This window comes from Phyllostomus discolor, chromosome 13, assembly GCF_004126475.2.
Source record: "Phyllostomus discolor isolate MPI-MPIP mPhyDis1 chromosome 13, mPhyDis1.pri.v3, whole genome shotgun sequence".
Lineage (NCBI taxonomy): Eukaryota > Metazoa > Chordata > Mammalia > Chiroptera > Phyllostomidae > Phyllostomus > Phyllostomus discolor.
In genome coordinates, this window is record NC_040915.2 from 4868063 (window position 1) to 4891386 (window position 23324).

At 41.0% G+C, this 23324-nt stretch overlaps 1 protein-coding gene and 1 long non-coding RNA gene across 2 annotated transcripts in view; both read left to right on the forward strand.

The window, feature by feature from the left end:
* CHSY3 (chondroitin sulfate synthase 3) overlaps positions 1–23324 on the forward strand; it is a 242405-nt gene that overhangs the window by 95197 nt on the left and 123884 nt on the right. The gene's annotated exons all lie outside the window — the stretch shown is intronic.
* LOC118497937 lies at positions 3702–12135 on the forward strand. The gene is made up of 2 exons (XR_004900457.1): positions 3702–5288; positions 5322–12135. It is a non-coding gene; the product is annotated as an uncharacterized LOC118497937 (long non-coding RNA).

The window sequence follows — 23324 nt, forward strand, 5'->3', positions numbered from 1 at the left end:
GAAGGGGCAGTTTCTGATTTGTTTTGAGAGCGGAGCTAATGGGGTTTCCCAACGGATTGGCAGTGGGTGGGGATGACACAACCAGCAGAGTTCAGCCCACCTTCAAGACTTTTGATTGAACAAATGGAAAGGGAAGGATGGAGTTACCAGAGTATGTGAATATGCATTGGGTGTTTACTCATCATAGCATGCTGTATTGCCAGACAGGAGGAAGAAAAGCAAACTTGATTGGCAGTAGTTAAAGCAAAGCAACCTGAGGCCTATAGGTGACCTCAGGCTGTCTGTAATGCTGAGGAAGTGAGTAGGAATGAGTGATGAGGCATAAGCACCTCAAGGTACAGGCAGCAGGGAGTGAGCCCAGGTCAGTAGCAGAGGGCACAAGTGACTGGGTGAAAGGGCTAATCAGTTCTGTTCATGAGAATTCTGATAGATCAGAGCTTCATTCACTCGGAAAATGACTGCTTCTAACTAAATTCCTTTCTTTTAAAATGCAGATAACATCTTAAAATCTGTACAGCTAATTGCTGTGACATTGAAATTAAGAGCAAGGGGTGTGGTTGATCAGAAGACAGGCAGCCCCTGCCCAGTTCAAGAGCAGCTTCCCAAGGTGGATCACTAAGCCAGCAGGATCCTTTCCTCCATACCGGCCAGGGAAGAGAGTGGCTTTGGCTCCAGGTGTACTGGCTGTCCTAATGTAGTGTAGGAAGATGGACTTAGCATCTCAGCATTGGCCCACTGTCTAATGTAGCATGGCAATAATTGATGCACGCTGCTCTCGCAGTAGTCCAGCACAAGATGGAGAAGGGACTAAGTAACACTCAAGAAGCAGGCACTCCCTAGGGAATATACTGAGCACACACAGTGGTCAGTCTCCCCAGGCCCTCCAGCAATTGCATCTTCTGTACCTTATTACTCTGTCCATTTGAGATCACCACATTAAAAATTTGTGTGCATGCTTACCTTCCCTAGGTGTGATTTTCCTAATACATTTCTTCCATTTCTATTTACCTGTCGTAGCTTACCCAGATCACCATATTTAAAAAGCATCTAAAATGGTGTAAGATTACTTTTTAAATGGGTACTATTTATCTTCTTTATTCTTTTTGATATGCTGGCTGTTTTGGTATATTTTTTCAGTTTTATTGAGCTGCAATTGAATATAAAATGAGATAAGCTAAGATGTACAATGTCATGATTTGATACATGTATATGAAATATATGTGAATATATTGCAAAATGATTACTGCAATAAGTTTACATAACACTCATCATTTCACAGTCATAATTTTTCCTTATGATGAGAACTTTTAATATCTACTGTCTTAGCCACTTTCAGATATGCAGTACAGTGTTGTTAACTCTAGTCTCTATGTTGCACCCTTCATCCCCACAACTTACATACCTTGTAACTGGAAGTTTATACCTTTTGACCACTTTTCCCATTTCCTACACCCCCTACCTCTGCCTCTGGCAACCACTGATCTACTCTCTGTTCCTGTGAGTTTTGTTTTTTTAGATTTCACATGTAAGTCAGATCATATAGAATTGTCTTTCTCTACCTGACTTATTTCACTTAAATAATGTGCCCACGGTTCATTCATGTTGCCACAAAGGGCAAAATTTCCTTCTTTTTGTGAGTGAATAACATTTCGTTTTATATACACCACATTTTCTTTACCCAGCCATCCACTGATGGACACTTAGATTGTTTCCATATCCGGGCTTTCATAGATAATGCTGCAGTGAAAATGGGAGTGTAGATACCTCTTCAAGGTCCTGATTTTGTTTCCTTTGGGTATCTACCCAGGGGTGGGATTACTGGATCATACGAAAGATCTGTTTGTAATTTCGGAGGAGCTGCTGTACCATTTTCCATTGTGGCTGTGCCAACGACAGTGCACAAGGGCCTCCTTTTCTCCACATCCTCACCAACATGTGCTGTCTCTTTTCCCTTTGATGACAGTCATCCTCACAGATGTGAGGTGAGAGCTCATTGGGGTTTTGATCTGTATTTCTCTGATGATAAATGATGTTGAGCACCTTTCCATATACCTGTTGGACATTTGAATACCTTCTTTGGAAAAATGCCTATTTAATTGTACAGTTTGTTTTTTTGCCATTGAGTTGCACTAGTTCCTTATATTTAGGATATCAACTCCTTATCAGATTCATTATTTGCAAGTATCTTCTTTCATTCCATAGGCTGCCTTTTTATTTTGTTGATGCTTTCCTTTCCTGTGTAGAATTATATCGTTAAAATGACAGTACTACAAAAAGCCACCTATAGATTCAATGTAATGCCTATCAAGTTTCCAATGGCATTTTTACAGATGTAGAAAAAAATAGTCCTAAAATTTATATGCAATCAAAAAAGACCCCCAAGTAGCCAAACAAACACTGAGAAAGAACAGAGGAGTTGGCACTACACTTCCTGATTTCAAGCTACACTGTAATAGCAGTCAAAATGGTGTGGTACTACTATAAAAACAGACATATAGACCAGTGATTTTCAACCAGTGTGCCATAAGAATTTTTTAAAAAATGCAGTGCCTATTTAGTCAGGAGCACTAACCTCTTTTTCCTTAGGTTTTCAAAGGAAAAAATGACAACAGCCAACACAACAATAGCCGTCCAGTGTGAATGCCCTGTCTGTTGAACCATAAATATATAGGTCATATAATAGAGTTGCATCTTATTGGCGACACTACATAATAAGGTTGTGTCTGATTGGTTAATTCTTTATACCAGATATCCTTCTATGCAAGTATAGACACCTGACTTTTAAAAAAGTCACTTTGGAGCAAAAGGGTAGGGAATTACTATTATTAAATTTTTTTAATTTTTAAAAAGATTTTATTTATTTATTTTTAGAGAGGGAAGGGAGGGAGATAGAGAGAGAGAGAGAAACATCAATGTGCAGTTGCTGGGGGCTGTGGCCCGCAACCCAGGCATGTACCCTGGCTGGGAATCGAACCTGCGACACTTTGGTTCGCAGCCCGTGCTCAATCCACTGAGCTACACTAGCCAGGGCTATATTATTAAATTTTTGTAAGTCAATCAAAATTGTACCTACTTTTTTGTCAGATGGGCAAAAAATGTAATGTATTTTTTTGGTGTGCTGCAGAATCTTAGTAATTAGTTTATGTGTACTACGAGATGAAAAGTGTTGAAATCACTGATATAGACCAATGGAATGGAATGGAGAACTCAGAAATAAACCCCTTCATATGTGGTCAACTAATATTTGACAAGGGAGCCAAGAGTACTAGATGGAGAAAAGACAGTCACTTCACTCATTGGTGCTGGGAAAACTGGATGTTCACATGCCAAAGAATGAAACTAGACCCTTATCTTACACCACCCACAACAATGAACTTGAAATGGATTAGACTTAAATGTGAGTCCTGAAATCATAAAACTCCTAGAACAAAGCACCTGAAGCACAAGCAACAAAAGCAGAAGTAAGCAGATGCTTTCCTTTTTAAACATTAAGTTGATTTGTTCATTGCTTGAAAATGTTCCTTCTTGAACAGAATCACAGAAATGGAGATCACATGGAGGGTTATCAGCGGGGAGGGGGTGGGGGGAGAATGGGGGAAAAGGTAGAGGGAATAAGAAGCATAAATGGTAGGTAGAAAATAGACAGGGGGTTGTTAAGAATAGTGTAGGAAATGGAGAAGCCAAAGAACTTATATGTACAACCCATGGACACGAACTAAGGTGAGGGAATGCTTGTGGGAGGGGGTTGTAGGGTGGAGGGGCATAAAGGGAAGAAAAAAATGGGTCAACAGTAATAGCATAATTAATAAAATACACTTAAAATGTTCCTTGTTAAACTGCCAAAAGATTGCTCAGAAAGTTGGAAACAATGTGAGGAAGCTGCTAAGAAGAGCTCAGACCTTGGCATCCTGCACGCCTCCACCTGTGGGCCTTCTGGCCAAGGAGGGCACAGAAGGCAGAGCTGTGCCCACAGGGCCGAGGCTGCAAGATTTGGTGAAATCTAAAGACAAAGACAAGTTAGAAACATTATTTGTAAAACATAAAGCAGCTAAAGCCTCAATTCTTCAAAAAAAATTTTTTTAAAAGCTTTTAAATCAACCAGAAGGATAGTGGGGGAGGGCTGGCAAGGCAGCATTCCTGTTCTTTGCCCCAGAAACCCCACTTCCTTGATATTATACATAATAAAACCTTAACAGTGGCCACCTTTCCAAAATGAGATGGAGAAGGGACTTTTCCTTATCACTTCATGATTCCTATTTTGTTTGAATTCTTTATTAACAATATGACTCACTCTCATTATTTAAAGTTCTTCTAAATGAAGCTGGGGGTGGGAAAGCGATGATTCCCCCAAGCGCCCAGAACAGTGCTGGGTTCATGGTAGGCAGCAGTCAGTATCCCAGAACCTGACCCCTACGAGAGGGAACTTCCCCTTTGCAAGGAGATAAGTTGTTGGAAATCCACCTTCACTGAAAGTGGTCATTGGATCATGTATAGAGAAAAGAATGCAGATTGTCTTTTAATCCAAGGGTCATTAGTATTGGTAATGAGATATTTATCTTTAGAATCACTTATCCTCTTGACCCTTAATTTGTAGTGCTATTTGACTTAAAAAATGGCTGTGAGAGGATGTAAGCAAGAGAAATATTATTAACCTGAGCTTGATCTTTCATTAGCTCCTGTGATATGTAGTGAACTCAAAAGATACCTGTTGCAGGAGGTTAATTTCTGCCGCGGAGAGAGTTGCTGAAATTTACATTTGCTGTATTTAACTGTCTGTAGGAAATCACTTTAGATACGTCTGCCTAGGAAAAGGGCAGAATATTAATATTGTGTAATTATTCTTTCCTTTCGTCTCCAGAACATTTGTCCCTAGACAGAATTCCGTGATAGTGAAAAAGGCATTTCTTTTTATTTATCTCCTCGGAAAGTTACAAGGCAGTACTGGTTTCTTACCTTCTAGTGCCTAATATAGCCTCTTGTAATTACACTTAAAAATATACTTTTTTACTCACCGGAAGACTATGCTATCCTTGATTATAACTATGACTTCAGGGTGGTTTGACAAACTTTCTGTTACATGTGATTATGAATTTGTATGTAACCACATACAAGAGCAAGTAATGTAGAGATGTTGCACGCATAGATTCATACCCTGCCTGCAGAGATTGGGAAAGGGTGAAACTCATCAAGATCTTAGTGATGCTGTGAGGCAGCTAATCCTTTTTGGGGACTCTACCTTCCCCTCCATAGTTCATTGTTAGACCATTTGTTCCTTTGCCAAATGATTAGTTCCCTCTACATCTGCTACAGAAGACAATGAGCGTGCTGCAGGCTGAGTAGAGAACGTGTATGTGCACTGTGTTATACAACATGTGCTTCGTAACTGTGGTTAAGAGTGAATGCTTGTTTTTAAGTTATTAGGAAAGAAGAGGCAAGCATCGTCATTTAATTAGCCTTGCTTTCCAGCCTTTTCTCCTTTTCTACCTAATGCACTATTTCAAAGAAGCAGAGTACCAGTAAAAACAAAATTTTGATGAATGTTTTTACAACATAATGGCTCATAAAAATTTATTACAGATAGAAGAAAAAATGGAAAAATTAAGAGATTAGAGTTCACATATTTTCAAAATACTGTTATAATTTTTATTTACCTGTAAAGATTCACCAAGAACAAGATGGCAATTCTGTGGCAGATTTTCTATCTAGGATACTAGAGTTACTTGGAATATCTACTAGGATAGAATTCTAGCAGCAGGATAATCATAGGATAAAAGCTGATAGATTGGTGTGTGTGTGTGTGTGTGTGTATGTGTATAGTGGAGGGTGTAGGGGATGCGAGCTTTGTAATTGTTTCACAATATTCCTAAAGTTATTTTGTTGAATGCTAAAGAATTGTACAAGACTGTTTCATGTACTAGAATTCTGTTGTGGTCATGGTCTGGGACTTGGAATTTTTTCCCTGGGTATAAACATTTTTCTTTTCCCTAAACAGCAATTGTGGTGAGGGGCTTTGCTCTGAAAGAACTCTTCTGGGCTCCAATCTCTGTATGATACTTAATTTTCCAGGGTTGTCCTTTGAAAGATTCTGGATGTTACTCTGAGTTGTTTGGATCTGGACACTGATGGTGTGCTTTTAGGGAGGTTGGCTAAGGTGAAATCAATCCTCTTTCTCCATGAGAGGTGTGAAGTGTGACTGCAAACCTTCTGTGTTTCAGTCCAGAGTCGTGTGCCCTGCAGATGCCATCACTGGTATTGCTAAGCAGATTCCTGGGAGCCCGGGCGCAGGAGATGCCATGCAGGCCTTTGGCTGTCTTTCCATCAAATTGAGACAAAGCTGCTTTCAGAATCAATTGAATTCTCAACTCCTAATCGGTGACCGTGTTCATGGCAATCCTGAGTGATTGTCTTGCATTTAGAGTAAACTCAGTAAAATCAAGTTACAGAGACCGCTCTCTTTGTCCAGCTGTCAGCATTAGATTGTCACCAGTCCTCCCCAGCACCCATTTCCCTATTGTGTGACAAGATAGTTGCTCTAAAATTTGCTGCCCCAAATTGTTCAGACATGTAATCACATGTATTTGAAACTGTGAAAAGGTTAGAGCTGTCGAAACTGCCTTTCTTTGCCCGTATTAATTCTGAGGAGATGGGGAAGTTTCACACCAGTGGAGAATTTACTCAGTGGTTTATGATAAATTCTCTAAAGCCCTAATATTTTCTGTAGAATACCATGGAAGACTGTAAATCATACCGTGCAGCTATGATGATGGAAATTAGAAAGGAAAACAATGTGAAACTTCATGGGCATTTGAAATGAGCAAATGGTTAGTTTTCAGGAAAACCAGTTCTTACAGCCAACACCTGATGAGCAATTTTCCATCTATGGTGACAGTATTTCTTGAGGGAAGAGGAAAAGTGGTCTTTTCAAGACTCTTCCTAAGCTCCTTCAGTGTGTATTCCACACAGTTCACTTCGGGAGGCCACCTCTGTGATTAAGTATGCAAAGTGCGGTCTGTTTGTTTTCAGGTATTTAGTAAGCTCATGCAGAAAAATTATTTGGCTATTTCTTTGACAGAAACAAATTAGTATTGAAGAACAAATGTAATACTGAGGAAGATCCTAGCTGTCTCAGCCTTTGGGCTGTGGCTCAGATCCCCACCTGTACTGTAGGTGAGCCCTTCAGCAAGCTTCTCTAAGTTTTGAGTGCTAACAGCTCAACCTGTCACCTTCTTTAGATAGCTGCCGTTGGCACAGCAGGAGTTGAGTTGTATTACCCCCCATGGAGGTTATGCTTCCCTTCCCCACACAATGAATGAATGATAAGAGGATATAGGAAGTGGCTCTTTGCTTCAAGGTAGAATACTCTCTGCTATGCAGTTCGCAATTGATACCTATTGCTATCCTCCCAAATCAGCTGTAGTTAGACCATAACGAGCTTAGCTCCTTCTGCTTCCCCTCACTCTCCTGTCCCCAAAAAAGCTCCCTGATAAGACATGTGCACCTGAACTTGCCTCTAAGTAACCAATCCCAAGGCAAAGTGAATGCTGTATTTCTTCAGCTAGAGTGTTGCATTACCAGCATCAAATGTAAGAGATACCAGAAGGCATCTGTTACTTAGCTGTGGTCATTGTACTGAACTGACACACTAATAGTGTTTTGTCAGAAAGTATATCCTGGTTCTGTAAAGGTGTGAGGATCCCTGAAAGAGAAAGGCACAGATAGCGACTTTAAAATACTGATGTAGGGCCATTAAATTTTCCTCTTTTGACAATTTTTAAAAATTTTGCTTATTTTAAACGTTTTAAAGCTATATTTTAATATAGCTATAAATAAACTGCATGATGGTGACTACATGCATAATCATTTAATTCTACATTTTAAAAAATGTAAAAGTATGTCTTACAACTTTTAGGGATGCCTGTGTTTTTGTAAGTTATATGTTGGGAAGAGCACAGAGAGGGTAACAGTGGTGGAAGTGGTGAGAGCTCGCTAAGGAATTTTAAGGAAGCTTGGACTTCAGAATCAAGAATCTCCTTTGTTACCAGGTATCATTACTACCTTCTAGATTTTAATTTGCATATAAATTTATGCTATGATAAATTTATCATAGCATAGCATCTAATATGCATTTTCTCCCAGACTGCAATTACTCAGGCCAATCTTTAATTAGATCAAGGCAAAATAGATGTTTATATACTCTAATTTTGAATTATTTGCACTTCCTATTATAATTTTAAAGTGATAAATTCTCATGGTAGTATCAATTATTTTTTTGTCTACTGGTTTGAATGAGCCAAGCTCATCAACTTGTTTGATCAGCATTCTGCACATGTGAGACAGGGTTTCAGTATTCATTTGTTTTTCTAATTTTTATTTTATTTATATTATTATGGTCATTTATTATTGTCACATTAACAGAATATTTCTGTGTTTTTAAGATATAAAGTGTGTTCTAAGTTTGATAAAGTTTCTCTATAAGATTTTGTTTTAAATTTTTTAAATGATGTTGCTTTAGAGTTAAAATCAGTTACTTGCTTATCGTGTGGGGACATATGTAACAGTTACGGGGAGCCGGGCAGAGTTATGGGCAAAGTGGTGCAGTGCGGTCTCTAATTTTCCTCTCTCTTCATGAAGCAAATAAACATGAAATCATTATTTTGTGTCTTCAGTGGAGTACCCTAGAGGAATTGCTGTTTGTTATAATGCCACACGTTATCTAAGCCTCATGAGTAGAAATACAAAAATACGTTTAGAAAAGGAGTTTCATTTTTTGGCTCCTTGGCAGACTCCTGATAGTCACGTACAGAATTCAACCTCGGGAACCAACAGAGCCCACTTTGGTAACTGGGAGTTAAGTAACTGACCTCAGGTAGTTATCCTAAAACCTGAAACTTAGGTTAAAACCTCTGCTGGCCCAGTGAGTGAGCTGAGATGTGTTTCTCAATCGTGACACAAGTTTTACGTTAACAAGCGGTGCTCTCGCCTCCAAGACTTTCTCCACTAACTAGGTCAAAAACGCAAAAATCTCCCATGTTAGAGTTGACTTTTCTTTTTAGTTAGTTTTGTGTTTGTTTTGTTTGCTCTGCTAAACTGGAACCTTATTGTTAAATGTTCAAATGGGGAGAAGACACCTATTTTGCTATCCTATAATTTATAACACCAGAGGAAGGATTCATTCATCAGATCTTTTCTTGAGTATAGATTTTAATAAAGAGTTAAAGGACAGAAAGGAGGGTTTTGAATGGATCTGGACGTCTAGAGAGGGGAGGGCCTAGAATTGGAGGTAGGCAGCAGGCTAGTTGAGATATTTTCCCAGTTTCACAAATTTGCCTGCATAGGATTGTTTGCATTATTTGTCTTGACAGACGGGAGAAATGCATATACCATCTCTGAATCAAGTGTTAGAACATGGCCTATCTACAATCCTAGACGAGGGGCACGGGCAGTGGGATTAGCGTTTGTAGTCCTACTGCACAGGGTTTGCCTTCTGGTCTGGAAGTCAGTCACATATAATGTTGGTTCTTCTTTATTGTATTTGCTGTCATGCAGTGGAACCAGTTTAGGAAATCACTGGGGAAGCACCGATGTAGGCACAGGTTTGGCGGTGTTTATCATTGTGCTCAAGACCTTGAGACAGAACAGTCTTTACAGCCTCTTCAGTGAAAAATACTGGCTTCTGGACTCAATTACAATTTAGTTCTAGACTTAAGATCAGTGTATTTTTGTGTCGAGAAACACCATTTCACCGTGCGGGGCCTCTACTGTCAGTTCTATAACAAATGAGTGTACTATAAATGAGGACTTTGAACAGGAAGTTGGTGATCTCATACATTTCCTCATTCATTTTGTTCATTAAGCAAATATTTATCGAACGCCTACTCAGTGTTCTTCACTGTGTTGAGTGCTGGGAACCTTGAGGTAAACAGGAGAGTGGATTCCTGCCCTTGTGAAACTGAAGGCCACATGGGGGAGTCAAATAAACAGGAAGACAAGAATAAATCTTGAAAATGCAGTGAAGGGAAATGCACTAGTGATGTGATGCGATAGAAAGTAACGAGGGGAAGCTACCTGAAGTTGCTTGGTTAGGAAGGAGCCTGCCGTGACCAGGGAAGATTGATGGTCCCTGTACCTGAGCAAAGGCAGGCAGGCCAGTGTCCTTGGGGCCCCAAGGAGTGACACTGAGCATGTCTGAGAGCATGAGGCTGAAGGCTGGGCAGTGACCATATCTCACAAGGTCTTACAAACAAATGGGAGGGTTTTGCTGTAAGAAGAGTGGAAGCATGAGTAGCATTCTTTAAAGCAGGAAAGCAATGTAACCTAATCCCTGTTGTTAAGAAGCTAGGAGATCAGTTAGACTACTAAGATACTTATGTATGAGGGTGTTCACAATAGAAAGAAATAAAAATTGGTGTCTTACAGATGAGTTTTGGACATAGAACCAGTAGGACTTGCTGATTTAGGAAGAAAGAGGAAGAAGAATAGTCGAGGATATCTTTATTTTTATTTTTTTAAAATTTGAGTCAACTGTTTAAATGGTGGTCTTTCTTGAGGTGGCGGAGATGAGAGAGACTAGTCCAGGGTGACAGTATCAAGGTGGGAATCAGAGCTTAGACTTGGCCCTGCTGAGGTTGAAATCGATGTCGGACTCAATATGGAGATGTCAGGTGCAGAGCTGAACTGAATCTACAGCTTAGTGAATAGGTCAGAGTTGGAAATACATCTCCTGAAATATGTAAATCCTCAATGTTTGCAGATGGCATTTAAGGGCCCAGGATCAGTAAGTTCATTGTAAGAAGGTAATGTAAGTTGAGAAAATCTAAAAAGTCCAGCATTGATTATCAATGAACTTCATGGTTTGAAGGTCAAGTAAAGGAAGGAGAACAAGGAAATAGGACCAAGGAGTCACAAAGAAAGTAGGACAAAACCCAGCAGAGCGTGGCATTATGGAGCCCAGCAAAATAGAATGTTTCCAGAAGGGGAGAGGAGGTTGGCTATGTCAGCTGTTGCTAAAAGATGAAGCTACAGACATCACCGAATTCAGCCACCTGGGGTTTCACGGGGGATCTTGGGGAGCAGAAGCATGGTAGGCAGACCCAGACTGGAGTACACAGAAGTGTGATTGGTAGAAAAAAAAGGGGGGCAGGAAGAAAGGGAAATCTTTTAAAGGAGCAGAAAAATGGTTACTGGAGAGAATATGAGGTCACAGGAATATATGTTTTTTAAAGATATAAAACTCATAACTAAGCAAGAGTGTTTGGTGGATGGTGCATTTGGGTGGCCTAGGGAATGCAGGTTTTTAATGGGACTAATGGAAAGACAAATGGGAAAACAGTCCAAGAACCCTCATCTCAACCTCCTGGCACCAGGGCACATGGATCATAAAAGAAAGTCAAAAAGCACTCGCTAAGGAAGGTTGGTTAAAAAAACACTAAAAAAGAAAACCAATGTGCTCAGATACATGCATATTTAGGTAATGGAAAGGTGAAGGAAGTAATTAAAGAAGAGAATGAGGGTGGAGGGAAGTTCAGTGACCATGGACACGGGGTTTGAGAGGACACTGAAGTGTTTAGAAGGCAGTGGAGAGTGGAGACTTGGAGAATGTGCAAGGAACAGCTTGGGGATGGACGTGAGAGAGTGTGTACCGTGATCTGGGAGGTGGGGTTTGTGCTGGTGGCCAGGGGCACAGGCGAAAGCATCGGAGTGAAAGGAAGCCTGATGGGTTCTGTGAACCTGCTGTAGAGCAGGTTTGGTGCTCGCTGTGGGGATGAATGGGAAGCCCTGACCTGGGAGCTGCTGCTCCTGCTACGGGTGGGGGAGCGTCGTTCCTTCTCCCTTAAGTTTGCCTCAGTCTGGCTCCTGCAAAACCTGGCCAGTCTTCTGAGATAGAAAATGTGTCACTCGTGGGTCTGTCAGCCAACAGGAACGCAGTGTGTGTCGTCAGAGCTCGAGGAGGTCCCCAGCCGTGCCAGGGTGTGCTTCAAACCCGATTGCGGTGGGAAATTCTCAGTGCTCGGTGGCAGGGCAAGGAGTGAAGGGAATGAGCTTTTACTGAGTCCCCAGCTATGCCAGGCTCTTGATAACATTGTCTTATTTATTGTGACTTAAGTGCACTTTTCTGCCTATTTGGTAAGCAACAGTCTCAGCTATGTTGAGGCCAATAAGGCTGGAGAACAGCAAACAGCCATGATAACTCATGTCTTTAAAATTACCTTGTTGAAGGGAAGAGGGTCCTGGCCCAGGGAGGCCACTGTATTATTACCATCACATTACGTGTAAGTGGAAAGACTACTGCATTTGGAACCTAGATTTCTTGCTCTCTCATCTGTTTGAAGGTTAGGAAGCAATGTAGCATACAAATGAAGGTGAGCAGTTTTTTCCATGACAAAAACTAAGCTGGTTAATAATGAAATGCTGTGTGTACTATGCTGTTCTTTTAGCATAGGCTAAAATACATGGTTGAAGTGTGAGGAGATGCTGAGAGGGATGTCATAAAAAAAAAAAGCACAACCCACCCCCCACCCAAAGCTAGCTAGTGATTAAGGTGCTTCACAACTTGACATTTTCACCATGACCTTAAACTTCAGGCAAATAGGTTTAATCTTGTGATTATCCCAAAGAGCTGTTAAACAATTAATTTGAGGGAAGCTGCTCCTGCAGATACAGTATGAAAAATGACAAATTTCCTGGCTTGCATGAATTGACTCTCTAGCAAAAGGTACAATCAATTGGCACCTACACTGGAAGAACAGGGCCCCTGAACTTGGGGGAGCGGGGAAGGGCAGACCTCTCAAATGAACAGAGATCCCTGCCCCAACAAATAATTTCCACAGAGACTGCTGCATGAAGTCAGAATTTCAGTTTGCTAAATTTACTGTTAAAGTGTCTGTTTAGAAAAATCTGACTTTTGGTGACCTCTTCATTGCCAGCAATTAATTATAAATAAGTTCAGTTGTTATCTGTTTGGAAGAGATTTGATTGTAATTAATTAAAAATTAAATTAAATTAATTAAAATATTTACTAAAATACAATATTAAAACATGGCATTGTTTCTCCTCTTCTGTTTCAGCAGTGCATATATTCTGTAAATACAAGAAAAAATTCAAATAGTAAAAGTATATTTGAGAAGTTGTTAAGATCTGGTTCCACAAAACCCTTGGGATGGTATAAATGAAAGAGAAAACATTTTCAAATTTGTCTTTGATTAGTATGAATTGTGTTTGTATTTAAGAAGGCATTGAAATGACTTTAGCTCATCTTGCCTTTTATCTTATTTCTCCTTAAGATTTCACTGCTTTTAGGAATAGTAATGAGTCATTCACTCAACAAACATTTATTATTTTCCTCTGTATTAAGTACCGCAGGAGTGCTGAATATGATATCAAAATATACCAGACCGGAGCCTCCCTCCACACAGACTTTATAAGTGCACCCTGGTAAAATTATGAGTTAAATCCCACCTTATAGGACAAAAAGTGCTTTCCAAAGTATTTGAGATAAGTGATTCACTGGCCTTTTGGGGAATATCATGATCCCTTGTACATCATGCAGGTTTTTTCTGGATCAGATCACACCTCAGTATAATAGGAAAATTCCTGTTGGGTGCAGTTCACTAGCTGAGATGAATAAAGTTCAAAAAAAAATACTTCTTACATAATAAATTCTGAAAAGCCCCAAAAGCAATATACAGAACTGTCTCCAATGCCATCATAACAGTAAGATCTAATTCCATCTGAGCTGTAGAAACCAGGGAAGAAAGAGCATCACTTTATATTGTCATCACTGTTTTTGGTCATTAAGCAGATCCAGGAGAACAATGCCATTGCATAACATAGGCATATATGTTTTAACTACTTTTATAAATTCAATGTTTAATATAATATTTGTTCTCTGTAATAATTGAACAGAATAACATATTGTCAGGGTTTTTTTGTTTGTTTGTTTTAACCTGAAAATCTTAGCAGTGTCCATTTTTTTCTTTCTTTTGTAGGTAAAGATAAATATAACCTTATCTTCTTTGCAAATGTGTGGCTTTAAAAAGAAGGACGCTAAGAAAAAAAATAAGTAAAAAGTAAAAAGAGTAGTTCTTTAATATAAAGTGAAATATATAGCTACCCCATGAAATATACCCCCACTCCTCCGTGAATATTTCTATATGCTTTGTAATTTCTTATCTTACAGTTTATGATTTTCAATGTGTATCTCTGAAAAATGACCACTCTGTGAATGAGTATTTCAGCAGATGCGATTCTTCTCTTTTTGTGTCCTGGCAAATGCTTGGGTGCAGCTTGAGGTAGCGGCAGAAGCGGGTGGACAGAGCCACGTCTCTGCAGGTCTCCTAGGGCACTCCTGTCGTCAACTAGGGACCTCACCAAGTCCAAGTCTAGGCACATTCCCTTGTACCTTTCTCCTTCCTCCCTCCCACCCTTCCTCCCACCTCTGTCTCTCTCTTCCCCTCTCGTTCTTTCTTCTCCTCTATTTTTCTTTCTCTTCTTCTTTGCTCTTATTATTTATATATTCTCCAATTTCTTCTCGTTCCCCAATCTTCTCCCAGTTGCAAGTGAGATAACGAGGGGGAGTGCTAAGATCTGGGCTGTGCATGAAACCCACCTTTCAGCCCTAGTTTTTCCCCTTCGTCAAAGTTGCAGGAAAGCCTGGCTGCTGTGGCTCAATGGATTAAGTGCTGGCCTGCAAACCAAAGTTGCAGGAAAGGAGATGGGGTAGTGGCTGCAGAATTGACAATATTTATAACTTGGCCTAAGTCATGAGGTAGATTAACACTCTCCCAAACTCTTATTTTAGAACTTAATGTAGAGTTTATAAGTAAAAGATAAAGTATGACATTCATTTGGCCAGAGTTGAGAGTTCTGGTTCTCACGGTTGGGAAGAAATTATCACTCCAAGAAGGTATTTTATAAAATTTGCTCATTGGCAGCGGCTGGGGAACATGCTGACGTAGTACAAGGCTTCTCTTATGAAAGACTCTAATTTGTTAAAGCTGTGTCCCCTTACATTTTGCCTACAGATAGCCGGCACTTGCCCTGAAAAAGAACAAGAAATCATTCTCAGATGTTCCCTTACACGTTGTCCCGACCCAAAGGCCACCATGTAGCAGCTCCTCAAAATTAGGAACTCTAACCAAACTTCTGGGAAAAACCTTTCAAGATGTTTTATTTGAAACCGAATATACGTTTTTTAATTGAAAGAGAAGCTGTCAAAGTACTCTGGTAATGGGATCAGCTTGAGGGTAAACTCCACTAGGATGTGCTTTTTGATCGTCTTGAAAATGCTGCTTGATGAACTCATTAATTTGTGTATAATCAGGTGGTTCTCTCCCACAGCCAGCGATCAATCAATGATAAAACATTTCCTGCATCTCCTCCCATGTTCTTAATTGAGATGTCAATAACCATGCCTGTTCTTTAGCAGTTCACAGATGGGAAATAATCAGGTTCTTCTGTTCTGCCCAGTCAATGGAATGGGTTAATCCACTGTTGTCATGCTGCTTTCTTGGTTGGGCAGCAGAATTTCTTTATGGTTTGTATTTATTTGAATGCCTTGCCAAGGGAGTTTAAAGTAGAACCTTGTATCTTAAGACTGTTTCTTCAACCCTTTAAAGGTACCTAGGAGAACCTTTGGTGGCTAGGATGTGTAAGCTGTGTCTTCTTTCCTAATATTTGAACACTGAGAACCAAAGTATTGCCAAAGCCACCGGGTATTGTAGGACTTGGCTTAGCTACTCCACGAGTACAGCTCTAGCAGGACTGAACTGAAGTGCGGCTGTCTGGCTTGTGCATTCCTTCCGTGTTATATAAATGCTGCCAGTTGCATGTCAGTTATGTCCTATTATCTCTGGTTAAAGACTTGGTAAGACTAATTCAAATTAGCTTCCACTTGTTATATTTTCCTATTTAAGAATAATTTAAACTTCATTTGTGGTATCTTCGAATAATACATTATAGTGAAAAGTGGGCATTTTTTAAATGACACCATCTGCCAACTAGAGAAAGTGCAATCCTATGTCTACACAAAGAATACCAATTTATTATGTTGTGAAATCTTGATTTAACCATCTGCTTTGTTGAGATACCAGCAATTTCTGAAAAAAAAGTAACTTTAATGACTATTACATAATAGCTAGTTGCATATACAATTTTGCCATTTAAAGAAGATTTAATAAGCACTAACATTTAGAAACAAAAATGTGGTTTAAAACTGGAAACCTGATAAAATGAAAGACACATGGGCACTGGAATCACAGATAGTTGGAATCAGAGTCTAGAGAAGAGCCTGTCTTCACTGTCAGAAGAATGAGAATTAAACGGCCTGTGGAAATAGACTCATTTTCAATACTGACAAACCCATCCAGGCCAGCCAGACTCACCAGGGCTTGAGGCAAACCATCTGGAACTATTGTCACCAAACTCAGCTGACAAATGAATTCACCACGACTTATTTATCTTTTTTCACTGTAGCATTGTTGCAATAGCAACTTATGTCCGTCAGTAAGTTGGTGGGAGCATATTTGATGTGCAGCTCTGACAAAGAATGTGGTATATTTATATGTATTATCATAGAAAGAGAACCTATTCTTATACAGAAAAAATAAGTTTAGAATACTCTAAAGTATTATCTTTGTTAATAAAATTAAAACATGTTCCCATTTGCAAGTAAATCATCAGTAAAAGGTCTGGAACAGTGTCTCTCAGCTGTTACCAGTGATCAGCTCCGTGGGGACAAGTGAGTGGGGGCGGGGGCGTGCCGCATGCAGGGGAGGTCTCATGTTATATGCTGTGCAATTCTCTATTGTTTGGGTTTGTTTTTAGGATAAAGATATATTCCTATATGCCTCAGTAAGTAAAGTACAAGGAATGTAATGGAAAATCAACAAAAACAGTAAGTTTAGTTATAAAAAGGAAACTCAAGTTCTTTAGAGACTATGCATCCAGCAGCAGGTTTCTAGTAAATTTGGATTTGTTCTAGCCTGCGTTACTTTCCCAACTCCACACATTGCAGGAGCCACTGGCTGGAAGCCCGGGGTGAGCCCGCAGCGCTCACAGTGCAGTTGAGATATTACGAACTGGAGGAGAAAGCTGGCACCACAAGGAGCTACATAATAGGCCCCAAAAGAATGGCCTAGGAAACCATGATAATGTCATAAATGTCATAAATACCTGGGGTGTGGGACAGGGACATTTTCTGTAAGGAGAGCAAGCATGACTACCTGGAGTATAGGTCAGGCATTTGAAGACAGGGACAAACCTGTAGACCCCAGTAGAGGGAACATTTAAGGCGTATTCAGGAGACAGAGATCCAAGTGAAATGCAAAACTGATGAAGTGTTTTGGAGAAGCTAAGGGGAGAAGAGGAAGTTGTGAACAAGCTTGTAAACTAGATGTAGGATTAGAGTTGCCAGAGGAGGTGGCAAGTCACAGAAATGTGGGAGTAGAATTGAGAGTGACAACTGTGTCTGGTAAGACTTGAAAACAAAAGTGGAATGTACTGAAGGGATTAGGGTGGAGCAAACCAGGAATTATACTTTACCCCCTCCGCTTTCCTGGTGTATCATGTCATTCTTCGCTTCTCTGCAGGGTTGTCACGGAATCTCAGTCCACCCTGCTGCAGCTGGCCACTCCCACAGCGCCCCTGCCATGTGGTGCAGTGCTTAGACAGAGGTACTAGGCCCAGATCTATTTACAGGGAAAGATAAGTCTGATTAGCCAAGTGTGGCTCTAGAACCCATTCAGTAATCTGCCAGTGAGGAGTGGTGAGCCGCTGTGTAGTTCCTTGCTGTGAGTCCACCCCAGTGTGGGATGCAGTTTCCACAAAATGGGGGGTTAAATAGTGAGCCAGACAACTTCTCCATCTACCAACTCTATAACTGTTAACCATATAGTGGCCATTGTGGAGATTTTCCTCATGGAACTACCATCAATAAAAATATTGCTAAGGAATATTTTGTGACAAAGCATTGGTCGCATGGCACTGGCCGCACCAGTTCACTGACAATAATGACATATCTTATGGACTCCTCAGCAAAAATTGTAGTTGAAAGGAAAACAGAAATTTCTGTCTAATCAAGAAGTGCTGAAACCAATCTTGGGAATCTTTTTTTTCGTGGTCTTCCCATGGAGCTTCTGCCTCTAGCCATAGCTTTCTGAACTTTAATGCTACTTAGGTGGTGTAATCAGCTAATATCTACAGGCCTTCACCGATCCTCTTCGCCCCTGTTTTGACAATGGAAAAGCTGAAGCACTTCAACTTTCTCAAAGCTACTCAGACTGAGAAAATGGGCTGAATCAATAGGCTCTGATTCTAGAAAGGATACCTAGGAGAGGCAAGAAACTATAAATCATGACAAATAAATAATATAAAATTTTACTAACTATGAAAGACAGTGAACAAGGGGAGAATTGGACAGCAAACCCATAATTAACTGCTGAGTCAGCTGTATAATAAATCCAGAGGAAGGCGCTAGCCTATAAATTGGACATGCTCAACAATTTATGTATTCTCATGTAGAGACATTTTCATTAAATTGACCAATTAAGACAATTCATTATAAAAAGAAAAATAGCTCCTTTTTACAGACTCAGTCTCATAAAAGAGAGTAGAATCACAAGAAGATGAAGTAAATAAAATCAAGAGTAGGTTGCAACTGAGTCTAAGCAACGGAATGGTGTCGACATGGGAGGCAGAGACAAAGTCAGGCCCAAAGTGGGTCACAGCAGCTCAAAGCTGTAAGGAAGCAAGAACTGTAATTAAGGAGAAGCTCTATAGAACGAAAGGTAAGAACTGGGGAATTAGAGCTAGGAATACCAAGTAGGCAGATCTGTAGAAGGAATCCATAGAGTAGAACTGAATCTGTTAATGATGATGGCCATTTCTCATATTTATGAGTCTCAGATGCATAGATGCTGCCTTGGTTCCAGAACTACCTTCCCATTCCTAACTGTGAGACCAGGGTTATGGCCTCTTTTGGTTGTGAACTTCTATAGGATTCCATCACCTTTTTCATACTAGTGTCTTTACAGCGGCTTCTCTACTGGCCTGAGTGAGTCTGTTCTTTCTAGCTGAAAGACCTGCGGAATAATGAATAAATACAGTAAATGTCTTGGTCAGCTTGGCCTGCCTAACAAAGTACCACAGTTGGGTGGCTTAAATAACGGAACTCTGTCTCCTCACTGTTCTGGAGGCTAGAAGTCTGAGATCAGGGTGCCAACACGTCCACTTTCGGTGAGAACACTCTTCCTGACTTGCAGACAACTGCCTTCTCACCACGTCCTCACCTGGGGAGAGAGAGACACCCTGTGGTGTCTCTGCTTAGAAGGGCACTAATCTTATCACAAGGACCCCACCCTCCTGACCTCGTCTAACTCTAATTACCACCTAAAAGTCTTGTCTTCTGTATTGAAAAACAAATAAGCAAAAAATGAATTCTCCCCAAAGTACCTGGAAAAAGAAAGCAGACAAGACCAGCTCTACCCTAAGTACCAAGGGAGATGAACAGTAGAGAAAGAAAGGTAATTTGAGGCCAAGAGGCCTGCCTCTAGCAGAGGGCTTTCAGTGATTTTTTTATTCACATGTTGTCTCTAAATGTGAGATGTCTAAGTGGAGCCACTGCCCTGGATGTGTTTGTTTCTGTGGTGGTGACGTGGGAGGAGATATGATGACAAAAGCAGAGCTTCCTGCCCGCTGAAAGGAAGGTACTGCTCAAGCTTCCACCTTCATGGGCCCTGCAGGTGTGGCTCCTCCTCTGTCTTCACCTTACTGGGACATCCTCAGCACGGTGGGAACTCAGAGAAAATGCTGGGGGAAAAAAATGGAGCTCCTCTGAGAGGCAGCTGAATAAATGAGTTTTAGTTTTGATGGTTAGGACAGAAAGCATTCTACTTAATCCCTGGGCAGTTCTAGGACTACAGCGGTTTATCTGGAGGAAACAGTGCAGGGAGGAAGAAGGAAACAAGCACGAAGTGCAGTGATAAAGCAAGTCACAGGGATGTGAAGTGCAGCAGAGGAATCCAGTCAGTGATATTGTAATAACCATGCATGGTGTCCCGGGGGCCCTGGCCTTGCGGTCATCGCTCCATAAGGTGTGTAATGTCTAATTACTATGTTGTACAACTGAGACTAGTGCCATATTGTACGTCAACTATAATTTCAAAGTAAATGTAAAGATCAGTTTTCTGTTTTGGTTACAGTTTGCATTTAACACTGTTTTGTATTAGTTTCTAGAAGATTCATATAGGGCACATAGGACATTCATAGAGGTTGCGAAGTTCTTTCTCCAATGAATCAAGTGTCTCCCTGGCACCGCATATATTACTAACTGTATTCACTCTGCTTTACCTTACATCAAAAAATAAGTTTAAAATTTAAAAGACACTTTTTAAAAAGGAAGGAAACAAAATAGTTCTAGGCTTGACAGGCTACTGCCAATACATACTCACAAGATGAGTAGGTACTTTTATGCTGTCTAAGCAATGTGTTAATGGCGTGTGTCTATCCTGTGCAAGCCTCTGGGACCAGGGCTACCTCCTGGGAGGCATTTACGATAGATGGCAGCATGGCCTTGGGGAAAGGGCCCTCGCCTGGGCTTCAGGGGCCTTCTAACTGGATCCCTGCCTCTGACTGACTCTGTGACCCCAAACAGCAGCCTCCCTTCTCTGACAATTCTTTTCTCTTCTGAGACTAAAATGCCCCTGTCCCCCTTCAGAAGGAGGAATGGCCTGTCTGGGAGAAGCTAGGACATCTGTAGATGTAGACATGTTAGAGGCATGGGGTGGGAGGCCGGCCTCGAGCTTGGACTTCATCCTTTCTGTGGAGCAGGAAGTGACTTCACCCACTGGGGGAGCAGCAGGGGCTCTTGTGAGGAGAAGGCCGGGAGGGGTGTCTGGGTGGACAGGCCAAGACCAGAAGAAGCTGGCAGCGCCACAGCAACGCTGACAGCCTGAAGCTGACAAGGCTCCTTGCGGTGGGTGGTGGCATCCCCTGGGTGTGGAGCTAGAACATGGAAATCCTGGAGCAGTGAGAGGAGAGAGAGTGGGGGTCAGAAAAAGGTCCTGTGGTCAAATGTGAAGACATACTACAGAGCACATTCCTTTAGTGGAGATTCATGATGAATATCAGCACACGAAGGGCTCTGAGAAGTCTTGCAGCAAAGAAAAAAAGGCCCCTTCTTCAACTGCCATCACATTGGGGGTAGGGCTTCAACATATACATTTGCAGGGGACATAATTCAGTCTACCACAGTCAGAAGAGAGAAGTTAGAGGGCATTGCATTTGGAGACTGAGAGATTGAGAGGATATTAATATCAGTGATAGAATAAGGAAATTTAAATGAGTCTGTTTAGATTAGGTGCTCTCAGTCTTAAGGTGACCAAAAGCTGTGAAATACAAATGTTTAGTAACTCTGGGAAGTTTATTGTGATATGTCTATCTTATTCATTTTACCCAGCATTCATTGGGAATTCTGAATCTGAGAACCTAAAACTTGCCTTAGTTTTGGGACACTTTGTTCTATTTACACGTTCTCTTGCTTTATGCTCTTCTCTCTTTCTGGAAAGCCTTTTGTCAAATATCAGAACCAGTCCTCTTCACCCTTTGGCTTTCCTTTCCACCCTTGTTGTGTCTTTGCATTTTTTAGCTGCTTCTGTGAGGATTCCTCGGCTCGTTCTTCTACTTTGTTCTCGAGCTGGGCCTGTTCTCTTATTCAGTTCATCTCTTGAGATTTAAATGTCAATGATCATTTTTGTCATTTCTGTGGAAACTAATTGATTCTTTCTTGTGGATGATACAGCCTCATATTCCCCTGATGATATTAATTATACTTGATCTGAATTCTTGAGCAGCTTGCTCTATTAATGTCATTTCCATATATATTAATATTTATTATCCATTTTTCATGACATTGCCTCTCTTCCAATGTCTGTGTGCTCCCCCTTGTCATTGAGATTCCCTGTTAGCTCAAGAAAGAGTCTAGTGAGGTGGTCAAGGGGATGAGGTCCAGAGCCCCACGGCCTGGGTTGTGACTAAAGACTTCATGTGTGTATGTGTTGATTTCCTCACCTATGAATTAAAGGTCCTTGGAGCTCCCACCCCACAGGGGTTTTGTGAGATTTACATGATTAAGGTATATGCAAAGGATTTGGAGGGCCCCCTAGCATACACTGCATCCCTACCACTCATTAAGCATGAAGCTTGAATATTAGGAAAACAATGAAGTGTTTAATATTAATAAATACCAGCTGTTAATGTTATATGACTACTAAATTGACTTTTTGAGCTGTTAGGCTGTGCCACTGGGGGCGCGTATACTAGTAGTTTGTCCCCCAGGTGCTGGGGCTTTCAGATCCTGCTGCGTGGAGTCAGCCACCTGGGCCGTTGACTCTTCCACGGGGGTTGGTAGCATCTGGAGATGTGGGAGGGAAAGTATAGCATCTTTTTCTTTGAGGATTTTATTTATTTATTTATGAGAGAGAAAGAAAGAAAGAAAGGGAGAGAAACAATGAAGTGCAATCAGATGCCCCAACCAGGGACCTGGCCCACAACTCAGGCATGTGTCCTGGCCCGAAATTGAACCAGCAACCTTTTGGTTTGTGGGAGGACAACCAACTCACTGAGCTACACCAGTCAGGGCAGCATGGTATCTCTCACTCTAGTTGTATGTGTGTGTGTGCAGGGGGAGGACCACCCAGCCACTCCAATCTAATATCAGTACCCTTTACCCTATGGGGCAGGTATCTCCCTGGGGTCTGTGTATTCTGTCATTTGTAGGGATTTATGAGAGGAAAGTGAAGTGCAGCCTGTGCCCTGACCCCCATCTTGAGCAGATCCTCAATGATTGTTTCAAACGTGAGTTGCCTCATACTTTTAGACAAACGGTGTACATTTTTTACATGCTCTCTTCTTTCCCAGTAGTTTTTTGTATTTGCCTCTTGTCAAAATGGTCATTGCTAGCTATGGATATGGCAGTCTACAAAAGTATTTCAAAGACAAGACCTTGGTTTCCTTCCATTCTATAACAACTAGTAGGGACAACTGGGAAACATCTTAAGTCCGTCGTTTTTTTTTTGTGCTGATGAAATATTAGAAGAAGCATGAGAGTTTCTTCAGCTATTATTTCAATAAGCTGTCTTCCCTCTTTTCACAGGAGCAATAATGTCCTTAAGGGCAGAAAATGGGAAGAGTCAGGTATCCTAGCAGTAGCCATTTGCTCCCTCCACGCCCCAAAGGATGGTTTGAATGGAGCCCTGGTTATACAGCAGCGGCAGCAGGCGGAGCTCTGTGCTAGGAGTGGGCTCAGTTTCCCAAGCCGCGTGCCCAGAGGC